General features: G+C 39.8%; 1 protein-coding gene across 1 annotated transcript in view; it reads left to right on the top strand.

The window, feature by feature from the left end:
- The first annotated feature begins 1,136 nt into the window (after positions 1–1,136).
- The window catches only part of STAG1 (STAG1 cohesin complex component), a 425,011-nt gene continuing 406,263 nt past the window's right edge, over positions 1,137–19,884 (top strand). The window contains exon 1 of the mRNA XM_060011307.1: positions 1,137–1,349. The gene's annotated coding sequence lies outside the window, so the exon portion shown is untranslated. The remainder of the gene's footprint in view (positions 1,350–19,884) is intronic.

The following is a 19,884-nucleotide window of genomic DNA, read 5'->3' as shown; positions in this document are numbered from 1 at the left end:
CCGTTAAGACTACTAAAAAAGAGTTGAGCGATTCTAAGGCAAGACAGAAATAGAGCTGGGTATAGTAACAGAGATTTAGTCATAAATGGGGCTGATGACCTGGGAGACTAAGGATTCACTTTTGTATTGAAAGTTGTGAGTGGGTGAAAGGTAGAAGCCACGGCCACAGAGAGGCGGGTGGAGAGTAGGGAAAGGCGACGTTCAGCGGCATATTTTGGTCATGATCTCACGTTAATCAACTTTCCCTTTTGGCAGCTAAAAGGCTAGGATTTTCACGTCCATTTCACAGCTACTGAGAGTAGTCCTAGGCTGTGGAAGGTGAAATCTGATTCCAAAGCAAAGGCTATATTTTCCCAGTCTACCTACATTCTTTACTCACTAACTAGCCAATGCTGCCGCCTTATGCAAAGCCGGCACCACGGAGAGGATCTGCTTTACAGACGCAGGGACGACGCCAATCGGCCTGCGGCGAGCAGTGTTGGGTCTAGATCGGCGGCGAGGGAGGTCCCAAACAGTTCTCGAAACCTTTACACCCGCGCCGGGGGAAGCGGCTCGTCAACAGTCAACAATAAATCGCTAGTACAATGCTAAACTCTGAGGCCCTCATGAAACCCAAGAGAGGCGGGAGCAGAGTTTTGTGCCGCCACCCCCTCGCGTTTCCGCAGAGCTCGTCCCGGGCGGGGGATGGGGGTAGCAGGAGCCGGGCGGGGCTGCGGGGAAGCGCCAGTCCCGCGACCCGGGGAGGGGCCTCGGTGGAGGGGCCGGGGGCGGGTTTCCCTCCCAGGTCTCGGAAAAGCTCCAAAAATGGCGGGCAGCAGCTCAGCTAGCGGGGCGCGCAAGCGCCGCCGCGGCCATCCTTCCGCCCTCCTCGGGCGGCCACGAACAGTCTACAGGGCCCTCACGGAGAGGTATCCGCCGCTCGCGATTGGCTGAGCTGGGCCAGCGCTCCGTGCGGGGGCCGGGCCGCCACGCAGCGGCCACGTTTCCCGCCCCGCTGGCGCGCGTGCGCGTAATCCCCACAGGAAAGCGTTTGCGCGCGTCCCCGCCGCGGCCGCCTGCTCGCGCCTCAGCTCCCTCCCCTTTCCGGGCAGGTCCGTCCCGTCAGCGAGGCAGTAAGCACGGCGGCCAGCAGAGGGCGGTCCGGACCCAAGTCTGCAGCGGCGCCATTGGCGTGTGGAAAATGCCACCAGATGGCGGGTTAGGATTGCAGCTCCGTTGAAGGCGCGGCCCCCGCTCCCGAACCCCCGGCGACCACCCCGTAACAACCCCCCCACATCGGGAATAACACACCGGAGACTTTTGGGGGGAAACTAGGTCGACGGCCGGCTGCGCCCGGATGGGCAGCTGAGGTGAGTGCGGGCGGCGGCGACGGCAGCGGGGGGCGGGAAAGAGGGGGAATGCGGCGGCAGCGGCGCGGGGGCTGGAAGCGCCGATCCAAGATGGAGGCCGGGAGAGAGCGAGAGAGCGCGAGCGGGGAGCGGGCGGGCCGGGCGCGGGCCCCGCGCGGGGGAGGGAGGCCGCGCGGGCCTGTGCGGGGCGCGGCGGTCGCCGGCCGTCCGGGAGCCGGGGGGAACGACTGTGGGCGCGGCGGGCGCCCCGGAGCCCTGGTCGCTCCGCACCCCTCTCGCGGGCCCCGAAAATTGTGCCCCCGCCCGTTCAGGCACTACGGCGACGGGCGCGGAAGCCTTTGTGGCGCGCTCGGGCCCGCCGCCAAGCCCGCCCTCCGCCCCCCCGCCTGGACTCTCGGGACTCGCCCGCGCCCGGCGGGGCCGGGCCGAGGCGGGCTGGTGCGAATGCCGCCCGCCGCCCTGCGTTTCTGCGGTGTTTTAGCGGCGGTGGCGGCGTCACATGACAACAAGCTCGCCTCGGCGGAGGGGCCGGGGGGTCGCTCGGCGTGGCGGCCGGCCCAGGCCTCTTCTCGGTGGGGTGGAGTGGGGGGCTGGCGCTTGGGGCAGAGGGGACGTCGAAGCCGGGCTTTCCCGCTATCTGCCCTCCCCGCCCCCGACGGAGGCCTCCTTGTGAAACGTGTCCAGGCCGGAGCACTGCCCCGCTAGTTTGCCAGCCCCCCAGGAGACGAGGCCAATAAAAGTTGTTTTCCCTCCTTTCTCGGGGTGGTGGTGGTGGTGAAGAGCTGGGCAACTGGAGTGCCTGGATTTGGACCTGGGCCTCGATTGGAGAGTCCAAACGGGGTGCTTCTTGTGTGCTGTAGGGACTAAGAAATTTTCAGGTTTTAGGATTGTCACGTCACCCCTTCCACCAACATTTGAAATTTTATCGATTTTCTTCACATTGCAGAGAATCGTGCCCCGGGCGTATAAATCACGGGATGGTTTTGGGCGCTTATAGACTCAAAACGATGCTGTTTGTATGTGACGACAGCGAATTATTTGCTGTTAAAGTCGATGTTAAGATGATGAATATATAGTTTATTCCTTCTCGTGGTTGTGACTAGAAAGGACTTTATTTTGCATCTCTTAGCAAACATAGTGTTTAGGAAAGTATTTGACTAGGCATGAAGAAAGTTGTGTGATTTGTAACTTACGTGGAATTTGACTACACCTTTTAGATTTTCCTGTATCTTTTTAAGAAAATTACAAATTCTGATGGTGAAGCACTTAGGAAAATACATATAACAGTGAAAATAAAAACAGCCTGTGTATTGTATGATATATTGTACCACGTTCTCATATTTATAACGTACGAAATGTTCAGGCTAAACAAATTTGCCCAAGGGGGGAAATAGTGAAAGATTCGGAAAGGTTGTTTACTTGCTTTGGATTTTTGAGAATAGTTATAACACAATTTGTTTGCTATCTAAATAAAGTACTAGAAAACCGACAAGCGTTTTGCTAAAGTTTTCATTACATTTCAAAATGTACATTGTTTTTTCAAATGGTCTACCCATGGTCATTTTTAAAACCAAACTACTTTTGATTGGAAATTTTTCAGTATCAACTTTAGCTTTGACATTCTGACAAAGCCAAGGGGTATTTAAGTAGATTTGAAATACGGGAAATTATGTTACTAGGAACGCTTCCCTTGAAGACAGTATGCAGGTACTGTTGATTTGAATGGCTCTTTTAAAGCCTTAAGGGAGCTGTGGTAGGGGAGAAGAGCGCCCTGGACTGAAGTTACTTTAAACATACCCTAGGTTTGTGATCTTTGGGGTGTCACTCTTCCAGCCTTTCTTTCCTCATCACTAAAATGAAGGTAATAAATTATATGGTAGTTGTATAACAAGCTGTGTGTGGAAAAGCCCTTCTTAATCATTAAAACTGTAAAAATTTATGTAATTTTACAGTTTTAATCTTTTTCCTTGATTCTGGATCTGTATATCTTCATAATCAGTGCTGTGAGGAGATACAGTGCACTCTGGAGAAAAAGATGTCTCTTCCCCCTTTTTATCCTTTTCTGCTTTGTCCTATGTTGATGGAGTGTATTAGTTTTCTTTTTATGTATAGCGAAGTACCACAAATGTACTAGCTTAAACAACACCCATTTATTAGCTCACAGTTTCTGTAGGTGAGAAATCTGGGTACTTTGGGCTCGCTTTTCATCATCTCACCAGGCTAAAATCAAGGTGTTAGCTGTGGCTGCAGTTCTCATCTGAGGCTCATGACCTTCTTCCATGCTCACTACTTGTTGGCAGAATTTCCTTGTGGCTGTATGACTGATGTTGCCATCTTCTTTCTAGCTGTTGGCCAAGGACCTTTCTCAGTTCCTTACCACATGTTCACGTAGGCATTTCACATCATGGCTGTTTGCTTTCATCCAGGCAAGCAGAAGTCAGTTGCTCTGGCTTCCTCTGTCTCTGTCCTTTGGACTCCCTTTTAAGACCCCTTTTTAAAGCTGATCTGATTTGGTCAGACCCACTCAGGAAGATCTCCTTTTTGGTGAACTCAACTGATTAGGGAACTTAAATACATATGCAAAAATCTATTTGCCATGTAACAATCCCAGGAATGATGTTCCATTATATTTACAAGTCTCCCCACACTCAAGGGGAGGGTTATATACTAGGGTGTGGGTCATTGTGGGTTGTTAGAATTTTGCTTGCCATGGGGAAAGAAGTATCTTTACAGTTGCTTCTTTAGAATCTGGATGTACAAGAAGAGCACATAGGCAGAGCAGTGTAACCCCACCTGGTGAGTTTACTCATACTGGTTTTGTCTTCATCCTTTTTCCGTTTTGTATTTCATGGTACCTCAGTTGAAGTGCGTCCCTCTATAAAAGCATTTAATTGCATTTAGAGGAAATTAAAAATAAAAGTTAAAAAGTTAAGTAAAAAGAAAAAAGGCAATAGAGATTATATAATTCTCATTACTGCTTGATACCTATTGTTTTCTCATTTTAGGGATGAGATTGAATCTCAGGGAAGTTAAGAAATTTAAATGCCTAAGATCACACTCTTATTAAGTGACAGGTAGATTCATAAACTCATTACACCAGACATTTGCTGTGTGTGATTGGTCCAGCAACTTTTGAAGAAGGGATTATGAAAAAGAATAGTTATTTAAAATAGAGTAGGGATATTATTGGTGGACAAAGAGGGTAGCAGAAATTGGTCATGGTATGCGGGAGGTTTAACAGTCCAAGAAGCAAAACACCTTCAAGAGGAGGCAATTAGGACAGTTTTAGTTAAGAATAACAAGATTTGGAGACTATAACCAGGAGTTAAAATTGTTCGGGAGGTACAGCTTAATTTCTTAATAGATAGGTGATATAGTAAGCGCTTGGAAAATCTTTGTTAGCTGAATTAAAATATGAATCTCTAGAATTTAGATGATTCTTGGTACTGTGACGCTCTGTAGGGAAAGGTAGGAAGCAGAGACCTAAGAGGATGCTCTTGCATAAGCCCAAGAAAGAGATGATTCTTGAGGTGGGAATTAGGATGTGTCTACAGAGAAGGATGGATCAGTTTTCTGTCATTTTGGTAGTCAAGAGGATGGGATCCCAACTTCCTATGTTTTAGTGCTGAGAGAAACCTTGTCTTATTGACAAATGTGATTCTTTTTAAGTGAGCTTTAAGTAGGTCATAGACCAGTTTGTTTTATAGAATCCTTTTTCTGTTTCACTCCTTATTTCTTCTTTCAGGTTTCTTCTCCCTCTTCTAATTCTTTAAGCCAGTTAGTGCTTAAAGGACATCTCAATCCTGCCTTCTTTATAAGATACATCCTTAGTATTATGGGCCTAAATGATGTACCAGTTAGTTGCCCAAATTTCTCTAAGGAGTTTTGCTGTAATTAAACAGCTCTAGAGGTGGCTTTGAACTTGCTAGAAGCTCAAAGTTACAAAAACATTTTATGTTGTGACCCAGTACAAACACACAAACCATGGAAATAATGTCTAACCTTTATGTGGTACACGCTGATTTTTTAATTTTTTCTTTTTTTTAAATTAAGAATGCTGGTTGCAACTCACCTATGTGCTATCATGACTTACAGCAACCCACAGCTGAATTATAATCTCATTGGTAATTGGGAGAGTGCAAAGTAGAACCATAAGAAGAAATCATTTCACTTCTACCAGATTGGCAAACATTAAAAATTCTGATAATATCAAGTGTTAATGAGAATGTGGGGAAATCAGACTCCCACTTTTGGAGGGACATAGTCATTTTGCAAAAGAAAATGACTTGTAGTAAGTTGAAGAATACATGTACCATAAACCTAGCAGTTATACTTATGTCTTTATATTTCTGAGAGATATTCTTGTATGTTGGGGTAGGTGAACAAAAATATTTGCAGTAGCCAAATTTAGCAACAAAGTGCTCATCATTCTACCACAGGTTTTCAAACACCAGTGGTGGTTTTCAAATGTTAATCTTGATGCCTAGGATAACCTCACTTGATCACAGTGTATTATCCTTTTTATGTTTAATATTTTGTTAGGGCTTGAGGATATTTCTTCATCAGGGATATTATTTTGTAGTTTTCTTTGGTTGTAATTTTTTTTCAGCTTTCAGTATTAGGATTATGATGGCCTCATAAGATAAGCCGGGGAGGTGTTCCCTCTACTGACTGAAACACTGTGCAATATTCCTTGACTGTTTGATAGAATTCATCAGTGATACCATTTGAACTTACATTTTTTTGTGTGTGTGGGAAGACTTTTGGTAAATTCAAATTCAATTTTTTACTAGACATAGAGTTATTCAGATTTTGTTTCATCTTATGTTAGTTTTGTTGTATTTTTAAAGGAATTTGTTGACATTAGTTGTTTATATAATTCCCTTGTTATCCTTTGACTGCTTGTAGGATTTGTAGTGATATCTCTTTAATTTCTGGTGTTGTTAATGTGTTCTTTCTTTTTTTCTTGGCCAGTCTAATTCTTGGTTTATCTATTTGTATCTCTTTTCAAAAATAACATTGCTAATTTTCTCCATTTGTCTTTTCTCTCTCATTTGTTTCTGTTCTTTATAATTTTCTTTCCCCCATGTGTTTTGCTTTTCTTTTTCTAGCTTCTTAAAGTGGTCATAGATTTCAGACATTTCTTGTTTTCTAATGTAAGCATTCAAAGCTATAGCTTTTCCTCCAAGCACTGCAACATCCCACAGATTTTGATATTTTTATTATCTTTTAGTTTGAAATAGCTTCTGATTGCTTTGTGATTTCTTTGTTGACCCACGGATTATTTAAAAGCGTGTTGTTTAATTTTCATGTATTTGGGATTATTTTAGATATCTTGTTATTGATTTCCAACTTAATTTTATTTTGAGGTGTTGAGATATATTCTGTATGAATTTAATCTTTTTAAATGTACTGAACCTTGTTTTATGGTTCATCATATGGTTTATCTTGGTAAATGTACCTTTCACACTTGAAAGAATATTCTGCAGTTGTTGGGTGTACTATTCTGTAAATATCAATTAGATTAAAGTGCTTTGGTAGCATTTTTCAAATCATTTATGTCTTGGGTTTTGTTTTATTTGTTTTTTTTTTTTTACTCTAGTTCTATTCAGTTGCTGAGAGGGATATTAAAATATCCAACTATGACTGTGGAATTATCTGTTTCTCCCTTAATTCTGTTAATTTTTGCCTCATGTATTTTGAAGCTCTGTTATTAGGCACATACAATTTATGATTATTAGGTCTTTCTGATGAATTGGGCTTTATGAAATGTCCCTCTTTATCCCTGGTAATAGTCTTTGTCTTAAAATCTGCTTTTTCTGATATTAATATAGCCACTCCAACTTTCTTGAGCTTACTGTTTCTGTAATGTATTTTCTTCCATCCATTTACTTAAAACTCTTTTTTCCTTTATATTTACAGTGTGCCTCTTGAAGGCAGCATATAGTTGGGTTTTGCATTTTTTATCCTTCCTGACAGTGTGGAAGTGGAATCTATCAGTTATAATAAACATTGATTATGTGCTAATGCCTGTCAAGCACTGTGAAAGTTCTGAGATTTTACCTTACTTGCAGACTAAGTTAACCTGTTACAGTTTATTGGAGTCATGAGACTCCTTGGTCAGAGATGAAGAACAGTGCATTACAGCAAGAGCAGTAGCCACAGTTATTAGTGTCAGATCTTGGAGCCCCAGTTTGTACACGGTAGGGTGAAGATGTGACACTTGCCCATGCATTGGGTTGTGTTAGAGGAGGGGAATCCCAAGCTTAGAGAAACTGGAATCTTTATAATGGGTTGTAAGCATACCTCTCCTTTTCTTGAGAGAGAGATGCTATTTCTTTTTTCCAAGATTCTACAAATATACTTGAAAAGATTGGATCAAAGGCAGTCGGTGCCTCTGTTTTCCAGACAGGCAGAAAAACAAGAGACCCATGGAGAATTGTCTTTCAAAACTGCCCAGTGAATTTTCTCAATTTCCTCTATGTTATTAGCTTAGATTTTTCTTTTATTTCTTACATGGCCCCAACCTAGCTTTCTAGCTCTGTCTCTGTGCTGTACTTCCCTGTAGGTTTTATGCTCTCACCAATTTGATTACATAGTTATATTCCCCGCCCCCCCACCCCATGTCTTTGTTCTGGGGTATAATGTGTGTGTAAGAAACACTCATTGAGTGTTTACTGTATACCAGTAAATATTTTACAGTAACCCTGTGAGGAAATTGTTGTTATTATGTTGCTGCTATCTGTTTTACAGGTTAGATTAAACTTATTTAATCTTAAATTAACTAAATTAAGTTTATTAGATTTGCTTAAACCTCTCAAGTTTGTGATGAGGGAGGGACACATTGTAGAGAAGTTTTTGGAGTATTCTATTTCTTGATGTTAGTAGTAGTTACATGGAGTGTTCACTTGATAATTCTTTAAACTGTTATCTAGATTTTATGTATTATGCTGTATAATTGATATAGCTCACAAAGAAAGGAAAAACAGAAAAAACAAACACTGAGCTGTAGAATCTGTGTAAAATCTTTCCTGATAACTTCAGCCAACAGTTATCACCGTCTTTGTATTTTCATTTACTGCAAATGCATTATTGCATTTATTGTTGGCACCATAAGATTTGGTAAGTGGTGGTGTTCATAAGGCACGGTATTTTGTAGACTAATTGTTGCAAGGCCAGACAACTAATAAATGAGAGAGCCAGGATTTAAATCCAGACTTACTTTCAGAACCCACACTCTAAATCTGTTAAAAGAGCATTTTTATCTCAGCCTTATTTATGCTTTTTGTAATCTTTTGAAGTTTATTTTACAGAGATTTGGTTTTCTTTTTCTATCATATAACAGTCATGAGGTCTTGAGTAGAACACTTAATTTCTAGAGGCCTCAGTTGTCTTATCTCTGTGATGGGAATCCAATTAAAATTTTTTCAGCAAATATTAATATGAGTGCTTAACTCCATGACTAGTAGTGAGTATATAAAGTTGTTAAATACATAGACTTTGCTTTTAAACAACTTCTGTTTTATGGGGAGAGATTAAAAACTGAAACCAAACCCCAAAGCAACAAAACAAATAGGGATACTACCTGAAATGTTGTGAGGGCTTTAGGTTCAGGATACTTTGGAAGCATAAAGTGCAGAGGTAAGAGGACAAGCCCTTCTCCTTGTCAGGTCCCCCCAAATGATAGATTATTTTTAATGGGTCAGGAAGAGTTGGAAGAGTTTTTCAGGGTAGTCCTTTTATTTTCTAATTGAGATAACAATATTTAAGTATTACCTTTTTAGGCTCTTTGACAAGATTTCTCTGCATAATTGTTGAGTTGGTTTAAAGGTTCAGGTAGAGGTTTGAGACACCACTGCTTGTCTCCTCAATCTTAGGCAGAAAAAAAGTTTTATACATAGTCAAGCATGAACATGACCTGATTGTCTCTTTTGAGGTCCCTTATTCCCTCTGTTATTCTAAGGTCTGTCGATTCTATTATATCATGTTATTATTTTTTCTTATCTCATTTAGAGTACTGAGAGGTAGGCTTTCTCTTTTCTCTAGTAGAGATAGTACAAGGTAGCATACGTGCAGAAATTCTTACGACAGAATGCAAGATACAAAAGCTAAAGAATGTCTTAAGCTGTATTCTGCTTTATTTTTAAAGCCTAAATTAACTTTCAGGAAGAAAATGCGTTACTTACCTTCTACTGTTAGGGATAGTTAAAAAGTTTGTATGTTCACAGATGAAGGAAGCATTATCACATGATTAAGGGCTAAGAAAGCCATTATATATTGTCCAAGAGAGTTCCTGACACCTGAGTTACACAGCCTATGTCAAATTCTAACTCATCTCCTTCCTAGGCATGTAAACTTGGGCAAATTCTTTAACCTCTCTAAATCTCAGTTTTCTCACCTGTATAATTGGAAGTAATAAAAGCATGTCTCGGGCTTCCCTGGTGGCACAGTGGTTGAGAGTCTGCCTGCCGATGGCAGGGCACGCGGGTTCGTGCCCCGGTCCGGGAAGATCCCACATGCCGCGGAGAGGCTGGGCCCGTGAGCCATGGCCGCTGAGCCTGCGCGTCCGGAGCCTGTGCTCCGCAACGGGAGAGGCCACAACGGTGAGAGGCCCGTGTACCGCAAAAAAAAAAAAAAAAGAAAGAAAAAAAACCAAGCATGTCTCGTGGATTGCTGTGTCAGTTAAAATGTTAACTCTTAACTCTTAGACTATGTTGCATTGTATATAAATCCAAAAGACATTCATCTTAAATTTAAAAGGCGAATAAAATTATAATCCAGATAAGTCATAAGATTACTTTCCAGAAGCAAAGAATTTTAATTAATTGGTTCTTATTAGCACATAAAGCTAGTTTAATAAACTATTAATGAGAGAGGTCAGAGGATGAGGTACTCAGGTTAATAGAGAGGTGAGAGTTATAGCCAGTTTTCTGCTTATTGTTAAACGTATTTTAAAAATCAGGCTCTTTCTTTAGAAAGTACTGTATCTTGGAAAGCCATTGTAATGCTTCCTTGGTAATTGAGAAAATTTGAAGACTGTATCAGGATTTTTATTTATGAATATTAGCTTTGCATGTATAATTTTGCAAACAAAGAGACTTAGGAATGAATCTTTACCAAAAGCAAAACATAATCTTGAAAGTTACCTCTTTAAGTTCCTAGACAAAGTAAGATGGTTAGATGGCTGCTTTTCCTCTCATTAAAATGGGGTAGAGAGAACAAAACCTGGGTTAATCTGAGTTTTTAAAAAAGTTTTGGATATTTAATATTTTATTTTATAAATGCAAAGGGAGTGTGATATAGGAGAGAGAAAACTAGTATAGGGCCAGTGACTTGAGTTTTAATTACACCTTTACCACTAACTAGCTGTGTGCCTTTGAGTCACTACTTCTCTGAGCCTCAGTTTCTTTGTTGTAAAATTAGTTTCCAAGATTCCTGTAAATTTTTTAGTCCATGTTGAAATAATCAGGAAATCAGTTCTGAATCAGGTAATGCAAAGTTTTTGATTTTAAAGACTTTAGTTTTGAAAAACCTAAGTGTGTTATCAGCAGGCCCTTTTGTCTCATCTTCCAACAGGTTATTAGAATAATTCATGCTTTCCCCTAGCTGATTAGTGTACAGGCCAAATACGTTAATATTTAGATAGTATTTATGGTTTTTGGTTCCAGCGATGGGTGTGTGTTTGCTTCTTTATTTGGTGAGAAAGAGATAGATTAGCAAGTGTCTTCATATAATTTTAGTCATTGTGAGTCATTCAAACATTTATTGAACATCTACAGTGAGCCATACACTGTGGGTATAAAAACATTAAAGCACAGTTCTTGTCTTCCTGATGTACAGAGAAGGCGATTCAAGACTCAGAACTTAGGTGTGATATAACCTTCTCCAAAAATCCTTTCCTGACAGCCTTATTGCCCCTTCCTCCCATCGTCTCTCCCTTTCTCGAGTCCAGGATTGATCTAAGGGCTCTTCCTTTGTGTTTTAGTGGTAGGCTGTGCCAGGGCTGCCATGACTGGTTAGGAATTGGTGGTGCTCTGCATAAAGGTGCCACGGCCAAGGGGCTAGGTGGGGGCTGAAATCCAGGTTTCATTCTGCTTGACCAACTGTCCATTTGCTTTTTCAGCATTTTCTAATTCGCCTGCCCAAAGGAGGCCTTTTCCCTCAGTTCTTGCAAAACAGCCTGTATATGGTAGTAGATATTTAACCTGTGCATTAGTATACCATTAAGAATATTCTGTAGTGTGTTTTTTCTGGCAGATAAGTTTTATAGTAGGTAATAAATGCCTTGAGGTGGTTTGTTGAAGTGAGCAAATGCTTCCTGAAGGCAAATTCTTATATAAGTTTTGAAAGAAAAGTGAAAGTTAGCCAAGCAAGAATGGGATGATGGAGATGGGAATGGCATTCCAGGTGAATATACAGGGACAATGTAGTGATGTAGTCTAGAGCCCAGTGGTTCTTAAATTGTGCTCCCTGCGTCAGCAGTATTAACATTACCTGAGAACTTGTTAGAAATACAAGTTCTTGGTCCTCACCCCAGTCCAATTGAATCAGAAATTCTTGAGATAGAGACCAGCAATTTGTGTTTTAACAGTGATTCTAATGCAGGCTGAAGTTTGAGAGCCACTACTATAGCCCACTTCTTGAGGAAGCATTATTTGAGTGTGTGTGAAGAGCTTGGGGTTACCTATAGAGGAGTGATTAAAATTTAGGGCTGTAAGCAGTGACCAGAGTGCCTAGTGTGCCAAACTAGAGTTTGAACTTTGTCCTTAGGCTAGTGGCTGCACATTAGAATCACCTGGGAGCTTTAAAAATATACCAAAGAATGGGTGTGATCTACCCCAGACCAACTGACATCAAATCCCTGATTTTCTGATGCACAGAGGGTTCTGAAGTACATAACTGTCAGAACTTGGTTACTGATTTTAATAGTACACAGGTTTATTGAGAATGTGGCAAATACTATGTTGAGTAGCATGATAATAAACACAGCTATCTTATATAGGTATTACTCACATTTCACAGAGGAGGTAAAGTACCTTTTCCCAATATTACCTAGCTAGGAAGCGGTGGGTTTGAGTCCAGGTTTTTATAACTCTGAAGTCTAATCTCTTAAGCAACTTTTTTTTAAAACCTGGAGTTCATAAACTTAGATGGGAAAATAATATTTTCATTTTCCCTAACCTCTAAGTAAGATTTAGCATTTTCTTCAACTTTGAATGTAGGCAACAAATCACAGTTGTATGAGCAATGCTGTAACTTTGTTACCAATAGAAATGAGAAATATTTTCATATTAAATTACAGATGTTGCAGATCTGTATCTGCAGATACAGATATCTCAAAATATCTTTTATCCTAATCAGTGCTTTAAAATTGGGCTGTTAGACCCACCTCTAGACCTTTTATTTACTGTGTTAAAGAAGCACATACAATACTGTATCACAAGTTTTTTTTGATATGTTGATAATTATATTTGAATATAATTAATAACAAATTCCTTTTCTAAGTATGGTAGCCTTGGCAGAGAGTGTTTAGTAGGATAAGGTAGACAGGAAATAAAAAATTCATTTGTTTTGTTATCTTGTTGAATAGAGATCCTTAAAAAAGTCTCTCTTTCCTTCACCACTTCTCTTTTATTTGACTTGTTAAATAGATCAAAACCCAAGTTCTTCGTTACCTGTCAAAGTTATTAGATTAAAAACTACTTTGGGTTTAGAGTGCTTTTTTCCTAAGCACTTCTTAAAAAATTAGAGAAGATAAGCATTATCTCATCAGGCATTCTAACTATCCTGTAGTCTGTTACAGTGCTGTTTAATAGAACTTTCTGCAGTGATGGAAATGTTTTGTATATGTGCTATCCAGTATGGCAGCTGTTAACCATAATGATGCAAAGAAACAAAATAACAATAACATTAATAGTTACAGTATTTCCTATATACTAGGCACTGTTTAAGCATTTTACATACATTAACTTAGGTGATCCTTACAACAACCCCATGAGGTGGGTAGTATTGTTAAGTCTTAGTTTACAGATGAGGAAACTGAGGCATGGAGAAGTTAAGTGATTTTCCAGAGTTCACATAGCTAGTAATTAGCAGAACTGGGATTCAGACCCTGGCAGTCTGGCTGCCTTTATGTTTCCTTTATAATATATTGCTTTACCACTTTCCTCAGGACCCCCCCGCCCCAAATGCATATACAGAATGCTGTCAGAAACAGTATATTAAAAAGGAATTTAAGATAAATCATTTTCTTCTAATTATTAGGTAAAAGTTGTGCAGTTTTCTATAAGTAGACTTGTATTTGTATTAGACGTATAGGTATTTTTAGTAACCAACACTGATATTGTTAAACAGTAATTTATATTTTTCCTGAATTTAATTTAAAGCCGGGTTCAGAAATTGAATATTCATATGGTTATTTTGTTTACTGAAGCTAATTGAAGTATAATTCTGAAGTCATTTTATGATAAATTGGCTTTGGTTAACGGATATTTTGCTTTCCTCAGTCAACATACATATATGAATGACTAGCCTGTGTTACACCTAGTATGGTATGTTATGTTCCTGGAGGCCTGGAAGGGGAGAGGCATCTCCTAGGTACAAAATTACATTCTTACGGTATTCGGGGCGAGCTGGTGGTAGAGTGATATTAAAAGGGGCAAGAGAACTGTCATTTTTCAGTTATCTGTATAGGTGTTGTGCTTGGTGCTTTACATACAAAGCCATCAGTTATTGAATACAGGTTGTTTATCACACCCATCCAAGTGCTTTAGATTCATTACATATGTCATTTAATCTGCACCCAGTGCTTCAGAGAACATGATGATGACAAAGATACTTTATGGATGAGGGCTTTGTTAGTCTCTTCCTTTCCCCTCCACTCTCCTCCCTCCACTTCAAGGGAATGATCATAAATATAGGTGGGAAATGAGAGGGGGGTGGAGTTGAAGTTATTGATACCAACTTATCTAGTACTTAAGGTTCTCGAGTTAAAAATTTGTTCGTTTCATTTTGCCTAGATGCTGGAAATAAGGCAGACAAGGTATTTGTCCTCATGTGAGAGACAGTCAATAATCAGGTAAACAAAATAACTGTACACTGTGTTAAAAGCTGTAAAGGGAATAAGTGAGGTACTGTGATGGGTAATAGTGAGATGCATAAACAGAGTCAGGAAAGGCATCTTCGAGGATGTTAAATTTAAGCTGAGCTTGCACATAACCTGGCAAGAATGGTTCAGGCACAAGGAAGAGCAAAGGCAAAATCTCTATAGCAGAAATGGCTGTGGTATTTTAGGAACTGAAAGGTCGTTATGGAGGGAGCATAATGCAGGAAGACTATAGTGGCTTCACCTGAGGTTAGAGGGGTAGGCCAGAATCTGGATTACATAGGATACGTTTGGGTGAGCAAGGCTCTAAGGAGCACAGATTTTATTATAAGTAAAATGAGAAACCATTGGAGAGTTTTAAGCAGAGAAATGTTTAAAAAACATCCCTCTAGCTCGGTGATTCTCCACTGTGGGTTATATTTTGCTTCCAAGGGGACATTTGGCAATCTGCAGACATTTTCATTTGCCACAGCTGGGGGTGATGGTGTATGCTACTGGCATTAGTGGGTAGAGATCAGGGATATGGCTAAATATTCTGCAGTAGTACAGGACAGGCTCCCTCCAGCAAAGTATTTTTGGCCCAAAATGTCAAAGGTGCCAAGGTTGCGACGCCTGTAGCTGAGGTGTGAATGTTGGATTGTGCTGGGGGTGGAATGGAAGAGGGGAGGGTTAGGTCGTTGCAGTGTTCAGGTGATGGTGCCTGGGCTATGGTTGCAATAGAGGTAATAATGAGAAGTGTTGTGATCCTTTATGTGTTTTGGAAATGACAAGTCAAGAATGATCTCCAGGTTTCTAACTTTAATAACTGAGTGAATGGTGGTGCCATCCTAAGATGGCAAAGAGCAAGAATGAAGGGTTCTAATTTTTAAAATCTTAATTTCATGGAACCTGAGTTGCCGTTAAGAGACAACACAGCACTATTTTATGTACAATAAGAAGGAACATGCTGTATGCCTGTGCAGTCTATAATTGGTCATACCAGCCACTCATTGTTTTGAAATCTTCTCTCCCCAGAGACTTGACAGTTTCTTCTGTCTTCATTTGCATTGCTTGGCATGTGATAGGCTATCCTTTGGCATGTATCTCAGTAACAAAGCATAATACAGCTTCATCTACTTGTGGCTGTTCTCATATCCCATAAATCACTTTATCGTTGCTTTGCGAGAAAACATGGAATTGGGATTATTACTAGCAATAATGAAATTTGATTTGCTGATCTCAATTTTTGTACCTTTGTACACAATAACTTTTCAGTGTCAAGACGTTTTAAAGGTAGTTAAACTCAACATGCATGAAACTAACAATGCAGATAACACAGTTTATGACAAGGTTATGTATGGACAATGACAGCTAAGTTTAATTACTGTCCAGCACAATTATAAAATGCGATAGATTGTGAGATGCATCTTTACCTCAGAAATGGGGGAAAATGTATATATTAGAGTGGGTAAAATACAGTAGATGGTGAGAAGCATCCCATACCAGCCCATTAAACGTATGATATGGGTTGAAATGGATTGATAGCACTACTGATGGTCCTAGTGTTAATAGTATAAATGGTTTCTGTGTATGGAAGCTCACCTTTTAAAGATCACTGGCAGGTGAAAATTTGCATTTGCAACGAGCTGTTTAGACAGTGGTAGAATTTGTTGAAAGAATGGATACAGAGGGTGACAAGTAAGAAATAGTTCTTAGGCAATATTGTAGAAGCTAAGTGATGAAATTAAAGCAATGAAACTCCATGTGTTTGTGTGTTTTGAGGCTGTGTGCCAGTACTAGCAGCACAGTTTTACAGAGTAGAGGTATAGACAAATACGTCTTAATTTTGGCTAGAGAACCTAGCTGCCGTTCTTTTCACATTGCACTGTAATTTCTAGTTTAACTTACATAAGCTTTGGAAAAACAGTTTGCTAAGTTTTGCTGCATCATATTAAGAGAACAGTAACCATCACCTAAAACAGATACTGAAAGTTTATTAACCAAAACAAAGTTCCTGTGTGTATAAATGATGTGTGCATATGTATGTTAGTAATGTTTCTTTGACATGCAAAAACCAAATCTCTTACTACCACCATGAAAACAGCTGTGGATCTTTAGTCCAAACTGTAGCCAGGCATCTCAGAAACATCAGGTATTCCTGTGAGGTGTGATAGTGATTCCCCCCCAACCCCCAGCTAATAACCATATTGGTTAAGTTGCAAATACCCTACTATGACTTTATCTTACTTGTTTGGCACTTAATTAAATACTGTTTGTATTGTGATAAACTGTGATAATTCACATGTGAGTTTCTTTTCTATACTATGAAGTGTCTTCAGGGTAGGAACATGTTCCATAGCAGCAGAGCCAGCACATTGCTGGGCAAAATAATAGACACTCAATAAATGATACTTAAATTCAACCAAATTAAATAATTTAGATTCATATCATATACTAAGCTTTGATTGTTATACTTTAAACCTTTTTATTAGAGATTATTTCATTACAGCTTCAGATGTGCTGAAAACATCATTCTTTGCTGAGATTAATGCCTTTACTATGCTGTTTGTTCCTAAATCTTTCCAGCCACCTTTTTCCTGTTGACTTTGTTACTCCATTCACTCATTACATATTGTTACTGACCAGTTTTACTTTAAGGTCAAGCTAGACAGAGCCTGGAAATAGAAAATAATTCTTTTGTCATATGACCTCACTTTAAACAGATACACACTATTAAAGGGTGGTATACTGATGTATGGGGTGAGCAATTTGCTTACAGTAAGATTTTTGGTAAAGATTCATTGATTCACTAAGAAATTTGGAAACTTCCTTAGTTAAATCAAAATATCATTGGAAAAAAAATCTTTGGATTTACATAGAAATGTTGAGGAACGTATAAATTTGCAATTATAATACTTTAAGCATTTGACCTTTTCCATTTGGAACCTTTCTAGTTCCTCTAAAAAAGGAAATTTGAATTGTTAGGCAGGAGCATTCCATTTTCTAAACTAATAAGAAAAAATGGTACTTTGCTGTAAAAGACCTATTCATGAATTTCTGCATATGTTCAATTTTTTGATTTCTTTTTGAACATAGACATTGACAGTTTCTTTTCAATCTTATAGAGCCTTCTAGTCCTTTGACACCTCTTTTGTCCCCTTCCTGCCTTAATTTTCTTAAGTAGCTTGGAACCTTATGTAACTTTTGGAATATGCTGAGCTGCTTTGCACTTTTGTCTCTTCATTGCATCTGTCTAACCCATACTTAGCCACAGATCAGTTAATCTTTTTCATTTCTGTGTACCTGGCTCTGACCTGCTGAGCACATCTGGAGAAAACCTTAACTTTGCAGACTGGAGCCACTAAATATCCATGCTCACCAATCTTAATTGGACCCTCAACATTACCCAGTAATTCTTCTTTTTTCCTAGTTAGTTCTTTTTCATTTCTCATAGCAGTTATTTAAAAATTTCTACTCTCTTGTAGCCCCCTTAACCACTTACCCTCTCTTTCTCAGTAGACGACCTTATCTATTCATTGATAAACTTGGATTTAATTACTATTTTATTTTTGGAAGATGTTGAAATGATTGAAACGAGGCTAGGATAGAGATTACTCTGACATTTGCTATGCCCAACCCTTGAAGGCATACAACAAACTAAGAAATTTTAGAACAAAATTTGAAATACATATCTGTAATAATTTTGGTTGAATCTACTGTGGGCTAATTTTGTATAAAATCACTTTTCCAGTTATACTTACATTCTTGGAGTAGTCTTATGTTTTGAAATTTAAGATTAAAAGACATTCTTCTGTGTTGTGTTAAAGGTTCCAAATAAATATGCCAGCTTTTAAAATTGCCATATAACATGTTAATACATAAAGTACACTGCTTGTAAGTTTGATGAATTTTTACCACGTAACCACCTCCCAGATCAAGATCTAAAACATTTCTAGCACCCCCAAAAGGTTCTCTTCTCAGTTATTTCTCCCTCCCCTCCCCCAACCTATTCCAGCTTTTGTAAGCCATCAGTTACTTGTACTTTGGCTTCTTTTGCTCAACGTGATGTTTGTGGGGTTCATCCGTATTGTGGCATATACCCACAGTTCCTTTTTTATTGCTATGTAGTATTCTATGAATATACCAAAACGTATATCCTTTTTTTTTTGTGCATGGACAATTGGGTTCTTTTCAGTTTGGGGCTATTATGATAAAGCTACTGTGAACAATCTTGTACAAGTCTCTTGGTGAACATATGCCCTTATTTCTTTGGATACATATCCTAGAGTGGAATTGCTGGGTCATAGTATACTTCTCAGTACCTCTTTTGTAATGGAACCAAATCACTAACTTCACCCCCGTCTATCTATAAGTGATTTCATTTCTTTTGGTAAAGAATACAAAAAGAGGGCTTCCCTGGTGACGCAGTGGTTGAGAGTCTGCCTGCTAGTGCAGGAGACACAGGTTCAAGCCCCAGTCTGGGAGGGTCCCACATGCTGCAGAGCAACTAGGCCCGTGAGCCACAACTACTGAGCCTGTGCGTCTGGAGCCTGTGCTCTGCAACAAAAGAGGCCATGCGCGCTGCGGTGAAGAGTGGCCCCCGCTTGCCACAACTGGAGGAAGCCCTCGCACAGAAACGAGGACCCAACACAGCAAAAATAAATAAAATAAATTAATAAACTCCTACCCCCAACATCTTCTAAAAAAAAAAAAAGAATACAAAAAGAGCATTAGGTTTTCTAACAAGATTCTAATAGAAGGCATTTCCTTGTTTTTATTAACATATAAAATTAAAATTCTTCATTTGGATCCAAATGGAACTGTTTCTGTCAGTACTTGCTTCAATATTGTTTATAAGTCTTTAATTTATTTAATTTATTTATTTTTGGCTGCATTGGGTCTTCATTGCTGCACGCGGGCTTTCTCTAGTGGTAGCGAGTGGGGGCTACTTCTCGTTGCGCTATGCGTGCTTCTCATTGCAGTGGCTTCTCTTTCTGCAGAGCATGGGCTCTTGGTGCGCAGGCTTCCGTGGTTGTGGCACATGGGTTCAGTAGTTGTGGCTCGTGGGCTCTAGAGTGCAGGCTCAGTAGTTGTGGCACATGGGCTTAGTTGCTCCACGGCATGTGAGATCTTCCTGGACCAGGGCTCGAACCCATGTCCCCTGCATTGGCAGGCAGATTCTTAACCACTGCACCATCAGGGAAGTCCTTGTTTATAAGCCTTTGTTTATAAATTTCATTCCTTTATTCAGATTTGAGCATTTCTCTCTACTATAGTTTATCTTGATCTCTGTAAGATTATGTATCTTATTTATTAAAGGATTTCTGACTGTTTTTAAGACTGCAGAAAATAATCATTGATTTTTCTGGTAGAAGCACAGGCTTTCTTGGTTTTATTGGGTTGGCGTTTTAGACACTTGCAGTGTCTAAAGTGGAAGGAACAACTGGATTT

This window comes from Delphinus delphis, chromosome 4, assembly GCF_949987515.2.
Source record: "Delphinus delphis chromosome 4, mDelDel1.2, whole genome shotgun sequence".
In the NCBI taxonomy this organism is placed as follows: Eukaryota; Metazoa; Chordata; class Mammalia; order Artiodactyla; family Delphinidae; genus Delphinus; species Delphinus delphis.
Note: the sequence above shows the minus strand (reverse complement) of the source record. Positions and strands in the feature narration are given on the sequence as shown.